This window comes from Cynocephalus volans, chromosome 13 (assembly GCF_027409185.1).
Source record: "Cynocephalus volans isolate mCynVol1 chromosome 13, mCynVol1.pri, whole genome shotgun sequence".
Classification (NCBI taxonomy): domain Eukaryota; kingdom Metazoa; phylum Chordata; class Mammalia; order Dermoptera; family Cynocephalidae; genus Cynocephalus; species Cynocephalus volans.
In genome coordinates, this window is record NC_084472.1 from 9,802,308 (window position 1) to 9,816,205 (window position 13,898).

At 39.8% G+C, this 13,898-nt stretch overlaps 1 protein-coding gene across 6 annotated transcripts in view; it reads right to left on the reverse strand.

Annotated features, from left to right (window-relative positions):
• Nucleotides 1–13,391, reverse strand: part of LOC134361758 (tyrosine-protein kinase Yes) — a 77,322-nt gene extending 63,931 nt beyond the window's left edge. For 3 of the 6 annotated variants that reach the window (XR_010021474.1, XM_063076738.1, XM_063076735.1), the window contains exons 1-2: nt 12,888–13,390; nt 10,390–10,474 (exon numbers count right to left, since the gene is read on the reverse strand). The gene's annotated coding sequence lies outside the window, so the exon portion shown is untranslated. Of the gene's footprint in view, nt 1–10,389; nt 10,475–12,608; nt 12,763–12,887 lie in introns of those variants that run through there. The other 3 variants (XM_063076737.1, XM_063076736.1, XM_063076739.1) reach the window with 3 other exon arrangements.
• Between the last annotated feature and the right edge of the window lie 507 nt (nt 13,392–13,898).

The window sequence follows — 13,898 nt, forward strand, 5'->3', positions numbered from 1 at the left end:
TGAAGTTCATACAGAAAAGTAAATGCATATGAATAGCCAAGAAATTTTTGAAAAAGAAAATTGAGGAAATTTCCCCCATTAGGAATCACAACCTCACGGTTAAGAGCACAGGCTTTGGAGTTAGAGACTTGGGTTTCAGTCCTAGCTTGTAACTTGAGTAAATTTAATCTCTTGATGCCTATTTCTTTATCTGTAAAAATAAGGATATTAAGACTAACTCATAAATGGTTTTATGAGAAATGAGTTAGCTAAAATATGTTGAAGTATTTATCATTGTGACTGGCATATAGTCAATTCTCAATACACATTAGTTGCTGCTGCTGCAACTGGTCATGGTCATCATCATGAGCATCAAGCTATGTGGTACTGGCATAGGAATAAACTAAATCCCTGGAAAAGAGAGCCCAGAAACAGGCCCAAGAGTAAAAGAATTCGTAACACTAAAGGTGGTACTTTGAAGTGGGAAAAAGACAGATTTAATAACTAGCACTGGTGAGCTATCCAATCTGAAGGAAACTGGATTCTTACCTCACGACACATATAAATTCCAGAGTCAATAGCTAAATGATTTGCAATTCAAAACAAAAACCTATACGTAGGATTTTTAAAATGATCTTCCGGTGGAGAAAGTATTCTTGAACACAAAATCCAGAAGTTATAAAAAGAAAATAAATTTTAAACACTTTTTAAAAAAGATATAAGGAAAATATTAGACAAAATAAAGACAAGCACAGATATAAAGAGTGCAACATAAAGACAAAGGATTAATATTTATAGTGTAAGAAGAGTCCCTAAAAATCTATAAGAAAAAGACAACAAAAAGGTAAAATTGGCAAAGGTTGTGAGCAAGCAGTTCACCTGGAAAAACGCACAGCAGCCTTCAATTGAAAAAGCAAATTAAAAATAACTTTGTTACCTTTATTCACATATATAGCTGCTAACAAAAATAAAACGTTTACAGATATTACGGATAAGCAAGCATGCTTTACATATTCCAGTTCAATCTCCTAAAAGAAAAAAAAAATCTGGAAAGATATTTTAAAAAAGCTTTAAACCTATTAATATCCCTGGCTCTAAATGTCACCAAAAAGATAAAGCAATGCCTATCATGTCACTAAAAGACTTAATTATGGAAAGAAGAAAATAAAACAAGACAAAAAAAAAAAGAAAAGGAATCACTGAACCTCACCACTAGAAGGAAACAAAGCTTATCAAGTCAGACCACTCACCAGCACAGGAAAGTACCAGAGACAGATGATGTATACGTGCATTTACTCAAACTCCAGAGATAGTTGGTTCAATGAGTCAATAAAGCACTGCTGGACAACTATTAAAATTACTTTATAATCTTCCAACTGCTTATAAATAACAAACATCTGTTCAATAAACTGTTCTAGAATTTTGTCAGGAATCAAAGGCAACTTTCAGTGTCTGCATTTATTAAAATTCACCCTTTAAAACATCATTTAATTTTCTTTTTCCTGAAATGTCTACCTGTCTCCATGATTTCTCCATTACTGATGGCACCCTGGGAATATCAGAAATGTCTTTCAGAACCTTGGGACAGAATTCTTCTGGACCTGGAGACTTGAAATCATTTAAAGCTAGATAACCTCTTACCATTTATTATCTATTTTCTTATTCTTCTAGCTTTTCCAATCTTAAGAGCAACCTCTTGTTACAGAAGCTAGAAGATAAAAAGGAGATATATTAGGCGTTCTCTATCAACTACTATTTCAACTTTCCTAAACTGTAGATCCGTGACTTCCTTCTTATGCTAGCTGTGAATTTATCTCTAAGAACTGTCTATATTGTCAGTTTTTCCTTCTCCTAAACATCAGTCTTTCTCAAAATCCTAATCATCCTCTGACAATATCCTAAAAGGTTCATGATCCTCTCTTCTACTTGACCTTCATTACGAGTTCCACCTTCTGAATTATGTTCTATATATTAAAACAAAACAAAAATAAAATATATGCCCAGGTTGGAGTAGCCAAGGGGATAGGGTTAGGGGAAAGGGGAGGTGGTGAGATGACATGGGTGGGGGGCTCTAGCTCCACTATAATTTCTACCTGCCATTACCCCCACCAAATTTTTGATCTGACTAACATTTTTTCTCAATCACTAGAAGTGCTACGTAAACACAGATAAAATTTGGTTCTACTCTGACCCCCTCCCCCAGCAGAGTGCTTCCTACGCTTTTCATATAAAAAGTACGGGGAATTTTTAGACTTTTTATTCCTTTAGGTGGTATACTGCCCATTAGAATTAGAATTTTTAGACTTTTTATTCATTTAGGTGGTATATTGTCCATTAGAATCTTAATCTTAATCATACTTTTACAGGTTTCCTAATGTTTCCTAAAGTCAATGGCACACATCTTAAAATCCAGAATTGCCTTCCCTGCTACTTTTAATAAGACCAAGATGCCATGGCTCCCATCCTCAAAGGTTCTTTCTAGAATTTGCTTATCACTAACTTTTTTCCTAATAGTCCTAGTTTGGTTCAAAATAGCAAATATCTTTACAGCTTCCTTTACTACCTAAAATACAAAATCAAATTTATAAGATGCTCTGCTTTACAAAACAAACTTCCAGAAGGTATTGGGATATTTGAAGTCTTCCATCATAACCAGTTTGCTTCTAGGCCTATAAGTAGCCTGACTTAAGAAGATATCATCTATGTCCACAACTTTCAAATAGATATTCTAAGCATGTTTATTTACACAACCAAATAGAATATTTCCATACAGATGTCTAACTTGTTTATTGGGTTACTTCCTGTCCCCTTTTGTGGTGTCCCCTTCTACCTGTCCATAAAAAATTCATTCTCCCCTTCTATGGTATGAAAAGTTCTCACTAGGAGGTAGCTGCGCTACCAGGGACTACTTTTCCCAGCTCTCCTTACACCCAGATATATACATATGACTCGCTTACATCAATGTAATGTAAGAAGAACTGACATGTGCCAGAGTTTTTGAGAAGCATGGTTGCTAGACACATGAATATATTTACAGAATCAGATATAAAGAATAAAGAAATAGAAATGCCTTATTTGTAAGTGGGTAATTACCCTTAGGAACAGTTAAGTACTGCTCTTTAATATTTACAAGACACTGCTGAATCAAACCTCAGTTTCTCCATCAGACTCAAGTAGAATACTTATTTGAATTCATCCTGAGCATTAATGACACTAATTTAGCACTACGTCTTCCACTCCAAGAAGTCTTGGTTAAAAAATATCTGTGATTACCACACCAGTTTTCAGTGAGGAGCTATTTGTTGACATTCCTTTCTCTCATGCCTCTGACTCTTGCAGTTTCCTACATTCAAAAAGATTTAGTAAAAGTGAATAATATGTGTCATTGTTCTAGATGCTTGGAATAACTTCGGTAACCAAAATAAGGATCCCTACCCTTATGGAGCTTACACTCCAGGGGCAGCCATTCTAGTCATTTAGAGTTGCCACAACAGTTTAAAACCTATGTGCCAACCTTCATGTAAAGATTTAATAGACATGGGCAATGATGCACTGTTGGAGTGATGTGTGAAGGAGTTGTATAGTAGATATTCTTTGTAGGATAAGAATGCTACAAAATCAAGCTAGCATTCCCACCAGAAAACAATGCTCCAGTTTATTAGAGAGGACAAAGGGTACATTCTTAGATACAATTGAAAAAATAAAAGGAAACCAAAGAAGAAAAGGCTTCTAAGGTGGTGAAGGAAATCACTGTCAATGCAAGAACTTGGCACAATGGCAAGAGTAGCAAATTAAAATTTCATTTGGAGCTTTAGATGAGACGCTTCTTGAGATAGCGAGGAATTCAAGTAACAATAAGATTGATAGGAATAAAGCAGTATGGAAGACTGTAAGAATTAGCAACAAGTCAATAGGGAGGAATCCTACTGTTTCCCCCAGAAGGAAGTGAAGCCTTGAATGGTTGGTGAATCTGTACCAAGGTGTAGGAAATTGTTATCCTACCGATAAGACAAATTAGAAAGTAGATGTCTTTCTGCAGCGTGTGTCTGAAATCAGACAATGGAGACCTTCCATCTATTTCTACTAACTCACCTAAGAATAAATAACGTAATTAGTAGAAATGAAGGCAATATTGTGCAGTAGCAGTTTGATCCAGGTTTTGAGTTAGAAGACTCAGATTTGAGCACAAACTATATATACATACACACATATACTGTGTGTGTGTGTGTCTGTGGAGAGACCGCCTATATACATACAGACTACATATAGATGTTTTACAAACCCAAATCTAGAAAAGAGCAGCATTTGCTACAGTTTAGTCAGTGTAATAACCCATCCTTTGTATGTGTCTTTGTTCTTTTGATGAATTAAATTTGGACTGAAAAAGAAAAGAAATGTGATTGGAAAAACATGTTAACACTGTCTCTCTGTTAATCTGGGCTGAACATCTTATGTTATAAAAACATAATGCTTTGGACTTCATATATCATTTTCCACCATAAAACCAAACTTAAGGGCAGTATTTGCTACAGTTTAGTGTAATAACCCATCTTTTTCAGCTAGTGAATATAATATCTGACCTTAATTAATATCTGACATCTATTATTGTACATGCACCACAAAGCTACTTCCATTAAAAAGAAAAGTGTGAGTTATTGAAAATTCTCTGCCCCCTATTCAAATGTACAGTTTAATGGAGAAGGAAAAAGATAAGAAATCCTCCTCCCTTTCTTTCTATCACTGCTCCTTATTCCTAAGGAAGTTATGGTATCGGGAACAGGTTTGTTAGTCAGCCCTAGATTCAAATCCCAGTTCTGTCAATCACTAGTTATGTGACCTCAGAAAATTACATATACATTCTGTTCCTCAGTTTCTTCATCATCTGTAAAATTACTTATCTCGTCCATGATTTTTCTGTATATTTTGGAAACACATCTCAAAGACTCAAGTTAAATGTGACAATGCATATGAAAGTGTAGCACAGCACCGTCACAGAACAGGCTTTCTTCTTTCCTTCTCCAATGCCTAAGAGAGAATGGAAGAGAAATAGAAAAGGACACAGAAGGGAAAGTGATAAACTCCGTATTACGTCACTCCTCATTTTCCCAAGCCCTTTTCTACTATTTTTATGTCTCATTCCCAATCTTTAGAAGCTCTTCTATCCTTCACAGGGTTAGAGCAGAAGGCAGGTTTCACAATTCCTGGCAAACAGGTAGAAGAAACTACGGAAGCTTCTGTACTTCATTTTACCAGCGAGGCCTCACTGGGAGAGTCCTAACATCCTAATATGGAACTCCTAACAGAACAATTTTTAAATAGTGAGGAGCTGGGAAGGTGAGAAGGGAGGGTGACTGGCAAGGCTATAGGTTCATCCACCACATAATCACAGCATTTGTAAGGCCAAATATTTCATTTGTTCAAAGAGCTCAGCAGATTTAAAAAAAACGAAAACTGAAAATCAATTAGAGCGTAGTTTACCACCAAAACATCATTATACCTGTTTGTTAGGTTTTTACAGGTTAACTCTAAAGGGCTCCCTAGAAAGTAAACCAAAAAGGCTTACGTGAAAAGATTTTTTTCTGGGAAATTAGATTTTGATTTTCAAAGAACCTACTGACAAACTTTGGGAATACTATCTACTCATAATTTTAGTTTCTTTCTTTCTTTTTTTTTTTAAGTAAATCTATTTTACAAACCTCAAAAAACTAATCAGTTTCGAATGCCCATGCATGTTTTGTTCTAAATATTAACCATATGTGTTAAAAAAAAATTAAATGTAACTTTTAATCATAGTGGTTTTCTTGGTACAATGTGACAAAGTTTTCATCCAAATAGCCATGATTACCTATTAACTGACATCATAACTATCTGCTTCAACAGAATAAATAAGTCATTACTTGTTTAATCGTATTGCAAAAAACTCTGAAATTTTTTTAAAAGTCTTGCTTTCAAATATGTCCCCTTATAATAAAACTTCTATGTATGTGTTGTGGAGCCTGTATATCCGAGTCACAAACATCTGTAATGAACTAATGTCCAAAAAAAACCACATTAAATCAAGTCTTCCTGCCTCGAGAATTAAATCCATTTACATGAGGCTAAACCTATCCAGTGCAAAGGGATTTACTTCAGAGGTATCATGCACTTAATGCCATCAAAATCCATAAGTATTATAATGGGTTATCACACTGAAAAGATCTACTGATCTACAAAATGTTAACAGCCTCATAATCACAGCCAGTTCCATCCCAACTGTGAATTCCTAGAGGGCAGCAGTCCTGCTGCAATCATTTTTATAACATCAAAACTAGCATAGTATTTGTCACACCACAGGTTTAATAAATGTTTGCTTAATGAGTAGAATAACACTGCCTTTGCCTCAGAAAGTTCAGTGTCAAGTCCAAGGGTCAGTTTTTTACTATCTTTACTCACCTGATATCTAATTTTATTCTAAATTCTACGCTCCAAAACATTTCCTTAAAATTTCATCAATACTATAAAAACGTTGACTATAGCAGAAGCACACCCTTCTATAAAGTTGGAAGACTATAAGAAACCATCGGCCCAACCACCTCTTTTCAAACAGCAAAACTCAGGCCTATGGAGTTTACTGAATTGACCAAGGCTACATAGCTCCTCGTCAAAAATGGAAGTAAAATCCAGATGGTCTTCTACCTTCTAGTCCTTATTATACCATGTTTCCTTCTTTCCTTCTTTCCAAATGATGCCTGATTGCTGTTACTTTAAAAGGGTCCTTATCTATAAAACACTGATCACATCAGAGCAAATGTTAGAAATCAGTAAATGTGCCATGAAACAATTATAAGTATTAACTTACACACACAAGTCACCAACTTTCTCACCTCATTCCGACTCCCACATAATGCTAAAAAACTGAAAGTTATATTAAAAATTAGAGAAGTAACTTTCCTTCGTGGTCAGCTGAAGAAAACCTAGAGTCCACACATTGCTAGGAACACAAGCTGAAAACCAATCTTGAAGTTTCAGCGGTCAGTCCTTTCCTCTCAGCACTTCCTGTCCCTGCCTCCACCTCCAATAACCCAGTTTATATCCTATAAACTACACATTCCTTTATACACATTACAGCAAGAAAATCAAGACTTTTTCTTTCTGTCCTAGGCAGATACAAACATAAGTCATAATTGTCACTACTAACATGATAATACCATATGTATTTTAGGAAAATCTTGGATTTTTTTCTTTTTTTTGCATAACTTGGACGTTCTATAATCACTAAAATAGTAAAAAATATTTAAAATAAACCTTACTTAAGACTAGTTTAACTTCAACTACAAAGAATTTCCAGTTTATGTTAGAAATATCAAAATGAACTTTAAATTCATGTTTGCAGGATTGTTTAAACTATTTTATAAAATCATTTTCTAGAACCAAATCTTGAGAGCAAAAGTCTAAAGAATTTATTTAACTTTAACCTATGAAAAGCACTAAGCTAGCTGTATAAGATTTTAGTAGAGGTGTACCTAAAATATTTGTTGTATGTAGAAAAAGTCTGTAGTTACAGTCACATAAATATACCCAGAACCATAGCTCTGTATGCAATTCAAAATTCATTTAGTATTTATTGTGCTAGGGGCTATTCTCAAAGATTAACATAGAAGAGCTCCTTGCCACAGTGAACACTAGGTAAAGGATAACAGACAGTCAAGGAAAGAAATAATTACAATGCAAGGGAGAGATGTGCTTTCAGAGGGGTTTTGTGGGAGCACAAAGAACAAGGTCATCACACCAACATCTTGCTAAGTATGTGACACAATGACGATGTGTACTTGTTAATGTTCAAGTGTACAGTCTTCCTGTACCTCTTCCTAGCTTCTTGTTATACAAGTTTTAGCACTGCTTCTCTCAATAGTCTCTAACTTCCAACCCAAATTAGCCAAACCCCGCACCACCAAGCTCCAAAGCCAGGATCAGCAAAAGGAATTGTCTCTGGTTTTTCGGTAGACAGTAGTAGTGAGAAGACAAGATGCTGCTGCTATTTGCTTGGTATGTCTATAAAGCTGAGCAACGGGCCGGCCCATGGCTCACTCGGGAGAGTGTGGTGCTGATAACACCAAGGCCACGGGTTCGGATCCTATACAGGGATGGACGGTTAGCTCACTGCGTGAACGTGGTGCTGACAACACCCAGTCAAGGGTTAAGATCCCCTTAACGGTCATCTTTTAAGGAAAAAAGAAAAAAAAAGCTGAGCAACATTTCAGAAGCAGCAAAATTTGTCTATGGCATCTTCCAGTCTGGGACTTGCCATATATAGCCAATACTGTATCTGTGTTTGTTGATGTCCATCCTCTCACACGTTGAAAATAAAGAAAGAATAAAAGAACCTAAGTTTCCTACCTGCAAAATTCAGGCAGCCACAGGGGATAGGTGATGTTCAGATAGTCCTAAAAATAATCCCTCTTGAGGGCCTTCCACTTCCTGGGAGAAAGTAGGGAGTCTAAAGAACCCGCACATCAGCAATCCTACTACTGCCCAGACAACAGTAACCGCAGGAATACTAAGAATCACAGCTTAAAGCAGAATGGAGTATACGGCATATACTTCAAGGAACCTGCAGTCTCATAACTTACTGTACACAGTCAAACAAGGGAACCTGAAAGGCACTGCTACCCCAGGTTGGGGGGCAGTGGGGGGTGGGAGAAGAGCTGAGGCACAGAGGCTTGTGATTCAGTCCATCAGTGCCTCATCAGTATACGATCCTATCCTCTGAAATTACAGGATTCTCTGTCTTTCCTGGAGTGGGCTTCAAGATCTTCAGGGTAAACTTAACCCACACCAGAAGATATTGCCATCAAGTCTGCTAGTTCTGAGACAACAGTAGTGCTGCTGCAGCCAACAATTCCTTGGCATACAGACATGTTCAAATGATATTGGCAGCAGCACTGCCTGTTCTCTTTCACCCTCTGCTGCTACTATAGCTCCTTTTGCTAAATCTGCCTCTGAGTTTAGACAGGAGCTTGATGGTTCATAATCACCCAGCAGCTGCAGCTGAGCAATACTCAGCCTAATTGTGGCACTAGAGCAGCTGAGAGGAAGAAAAGAGCTAATACACACCCTACCACAGCCACACACGAACTGCCGCACACCCTACCGAGATGACACCAAGATACTTTAATAGGAACAGATTACTTCCTTTAAAGAAAAACACTTGTACCTTGCTAGAGGACTTGTACTTATATTATAAACCTGTTTAAGTGTGAACTGAAAGTGACCTACGTAAGCCATGCAGGGTTCTGAACAGTGGAAGATCTTACTAAAACTTCCTATATTCACACAAAGCCAGCATCACAAACATCACCTTTAGAACGCTGACTGAAAGTTCCTGTGATATAAGAACTTGGCACAGATGCGATCACTTCAATTCTGTATTACCACAAAATGCAAAGCAACATCCACAACTGAACAGCAAGCCATTATATAAAACAAGTAAAGTAGCATAATGCAATGATTCTCTGCATTTCTGAAACTCCAACACCACATCGTCATTTGCTTTCTTTTGAAACAGAACATATTGTTCTTTCAGGTGCTATACACCTGCATAAAGTTCAAGTAAACAAAAACTTAATTAATCCTAAGAATTTCATGACATCCTTAAGAATATCAAAACAAAGGCTGAAATTACTGATCTAAAGAATTACTGTTCTAGAAAACTGAAAATGGATAAAAGTTAAGACTATTTTAATGCCATAATCAAGTTTTGAGTTTTAATTGTGAACTTACGTAATTTTATGAAAAATAGGGTATTTGATAGCAGGACAGTATCCATTTATTCAATAAACTTATTTTGATTACCTACTATTTGTCACTTATAACATGCAAGCTGAAGAGGATTTAAAATTAGTAAAACCTAGTGTCTTTCCTTAAAATATTAAAAATAATTAACATATTAACAAAAATCCAGTAGAACTTCATTTAGGAATTTTTTTCCCCCCAAATTCTCTATTGTACATTTGGAAGTACATAACATTTTCAGAGTAGCTATCTACACTAGCTGGTATATTATGATTTAGTAAGACTAATCCTGTTTGCAAAGGACAGCCCAGGCCGTGTTCTAAAGTCAGTCACCAAATATTAAGTTCTTAATCGAAGCACTTATATAGTACTTTACACACAGGCTTCTTAAAAAAAAAAAAAGTTTCATGTAAAATATAACAGATACAGCCACAAAACACACAGATACAGAAAAGCACCCAAAACAAAAGTATGGCATAATGAATTATACCAAGGCCAACACCCTTGCAACTGGAACCACCACCACCACCACCACCACCACCACCACCAGATTTAAAGAACTTTGCCACCACATCAGCAGTCAGATCTCAAGCACAGCCTCCCCCCCCCCTCCCGTATCTTTACTTTTATAGCAATCACCTCAGAGCTGGACAGCGAGCTCACTTGGTTAGAGTGTGGTGCTGATAATGCCAAGGTCATGGGTTCAGATCCCTTTACCGGCCAGCTGCCAAAAAAAAAAAAAAAAAAAAAAAGAAAGAAAGAAATCACTTCATTGCAGGGGTTTTTAAAAAATATAGACACCAGAGCTTCGCAGTGCTTTTAAAATTTTTTTGAGATTAGGCTTCTTTCTTAATAAAATGCTAGTAAAGCTAATAAATGATGCCTACACTGAATTTGTAAAAAACAAAAACAAACTATTTACTTCCTAAAATGATGCAAATTTGAACTTTGAATAAATATTCCTATATCATATACGTGTTGGTAATATTTCACTTATACTGAGTCACTGCTATGCTTTTAGCATATTCTTTTATCATTACATACCAAGTAAGTTTTATTTGCATAGATAGACATTAAGTTTTCAGCTTGAGAATTTCCTTAAACTAAAAAATAAAAAAATCTCAGTCCATGTGTTATTGGTATACCTTCACCATAAGACAAAATCCACCTATCCCAGGAAGATAAGTCGAAGCTGCAACTTAACTTACGGTTGAACAGAAAGGAGTCAATTTGGGGGTTTATGAAGTCAGCAAAGACTAACTGAAAAATTGAGGCTTAAAACTTAATATTATGGTGGTTACAGCAGAGTACTTATTTTAAGAGCCCTTTTATCTTTCATCCTGAAAACATGGATATGAACTGTATTGTATTTAGATTCAGGCCAAAGGAATTTTTTGTTCAAGTTTAGGACCCTCTGAATTGTCAACCAGCATTTAAAATCTCCACTGAGGTTTAGCTAATGTCCAAAAACTAAAATGCAATTAAACTTTCTCTTCTTAAATGTCCACTATGGCAGGGGTCTCATATGTGTAAGTAAAAAAACAAAACAAAACAAAACACCATATATACGGTTCGGTGAAATACAACTTTCTTACAGTACAATACATGAAAATCAGATGTGATGCATACAAGATCCTCCTCTACTACCGGTCCAAATGTTTCCCAGCCACCACAGCCAAGCGGTATGTATGATACTTAAGAAATTAGATAACCATGTCCTTCGTCTTAAATGCAGGGACATATACACATTTAGTAATATTTTCCTTTGTGTGTGATTTAATTTCAGAAACTTAACAGGATGGTTTAAATAAACTTAAAATTATCAAGATACTTTGGCACTATAATCCTACAGTTACAATGCACAAATATACCATAAGAGCGTTATACACATGTGAAATCATCTATGTGAAAACACACAGCGGTGGAACATAAATATATAATAAACCGCATGAACATAAAGTTGTGGTTCTACCAGAGACTCTTCACTTATTTACTTTAATAACTCATTAATTATCAGACCATGTTATTCTATGCCTGTTTCAATTTATTACGCATAAAATAATTCAACCAAATCCGACTTACGTTGTGTCACATTTACTACAAAACGAAAACTAAAGCAGTCTCTACACCAGACTTGATTTTTGAAGAGCTTTTTAAAACAACTCTGCCTCATGCCCAATAAAGCAAACGCTGGAAGCAATTATCAAGAAAAACAGACTTGAAAACAAAATTTTCTTTAACACATGTAGATAGAGAACAGAACCAAATGGGAAGTGGAGTGGCATGATACGGTAAAAGGAGACGCCGAATGCTATATTCCGCCCCACCTCCAAAAAACACAAAGGAAAACTTTAACATGTTGCGGTTTTCAATCAAACCAAGTGAAGCCAGAGGCTCAGCCTTCGCTCCACACACCCTCGTCCCCTCCCCAGCAGTTGCCACCGGCGTCGACCGAAACACAGACCCCCAACCTCCAGGACAGAAAGAGGCCGCTTCCCTCGCCCCCTACTTCGGCCGTGGGGGCAAAAATAAACCTGGCCCCCACCTCACCGGGTGGCTCACACGACCTTAAAGACATGGGGCGGGGACGTCCCAACACTCCGTGGACCCAAGTCGGACTTGGGCGGGATCGGGAAGGACTGGCCGGGGTGGAGACCCAGTCAGGGGGCGAGCAGGTAGCGCGGGGAAGGAGCCACGCCCGCCGGGGAGCCACGCCGGGGGAGGGGACAAGTTTCTCCCTAACTTCCCGACTCGGGGCCGGCGGGGGCGGGGAGCGGCGGCGCCTCCAGGTCCGGGGCCTAGCGGCGCCCGGGCCGGGGTCGGCCGCCTCCGCCCGCGGGGTGCCGCTGGGTCCTTACCTGCCCTCCTGCCGCGCTCGCATGAGTCGCTGCTGCCGCAGCACGGGGTGGCGGGGAGGGGGCGGAGGCGAGGCCCGCGGGGCCCTCTACCTCCTCCACCTCCTCGTCCCGGGGCGCCGGGTGGCAGCGACGACGGCAGAGCCGGCCCGGACCGCCTTACTTCAGGAGGCGGGAACTCCCGGGCTCTCCCACCCCTTGGCCTCACTCCCCACCTCCTCCCTCCAGGCTCCGCCCCTCTCCTCCCGGCGGGGGCGGCGCGGGGGCGGGGGCTGCGGCTACCTGCGCATGGGGTCGTCTGCTCGCCGGAACTCGCGCTGCGTGGGACCGATGCCAGTGGCCGCGGCCTTCCGGTGCCCGCGCCCCTTGCCCCCTACACGGGCCCCGGACCACCTCGCTGCGGCCCGGGTCGGTGGCGAGTCCGTGTCACTTCTCCCGGCCCAACATGGCGGCGGGGGCCGGGGCGGCGCAGGCTGAGGGGCGTGAGGAGGAGGTGCTTCTCCGCCCGCAGAGCGGCCGACGGCGCCCCTGCCACCCACCGCCCCTCGGGCCGCTCGCTCGGCTGCGGCGGGGACTGAATAGGGCGCGCCGAGCCCGCCCTCTGCCTTCTCTTTTTCCTTTGCCCGGCTCTTGCCGAGGGCGTCGAGCTTTGTTTTGTGGGGAGGACAGCGTTGAGTGTTCTCGGCTGGCTGGTTGCTTCCTGGTACTAGGCTTCCGCCCCTTTGTCCTTGATAGTAAAATCTCAGCCCAGCTGCGTGAGCCGGGGGCGTTACTCACGCTCTCATCACCACCCTGACCGCCGTCCAAAAACCTTCGCGTCTTTCCGAGCCGGGATCTCGTCCCAGCCCGGGAGCTTCCTGTTGACTGTAGCTCCAACCAGCCTTGCCGGGAGGGGAACCGAAGCTGAGTTGTGTCGGCGACTCTCCCAGGAATGGTGACTTTGGCTTATCTTGGGACAGCGTATTCTTATGTGATATTGGCAACTTCCCCAGTGAAGGAACTGGGACAGGTATTACCCGTGTGACAGCTGTGGAAACTGAGGCTGCGACCCCGAAAGTGGAGCAGTTACAACTAGAGTCGTGTTCATCCGAACCCACGAACCTTCCCTATTTGCCGCTGAAGGAGAAGGGGGAGGATCCCGAGGAACTGGGGTAAAGATGAGGCTAAACTTTGAGGCTCTTCCGTTGAAGTCACGTCTGCCCTGTCAGACTCAGAGTAGCTTCCTCTTTGGTGGGACTGGTGGTTTCCTTTGTGGTTTTTAACAAAGTACAGAATCACTTTCAACACATAGGA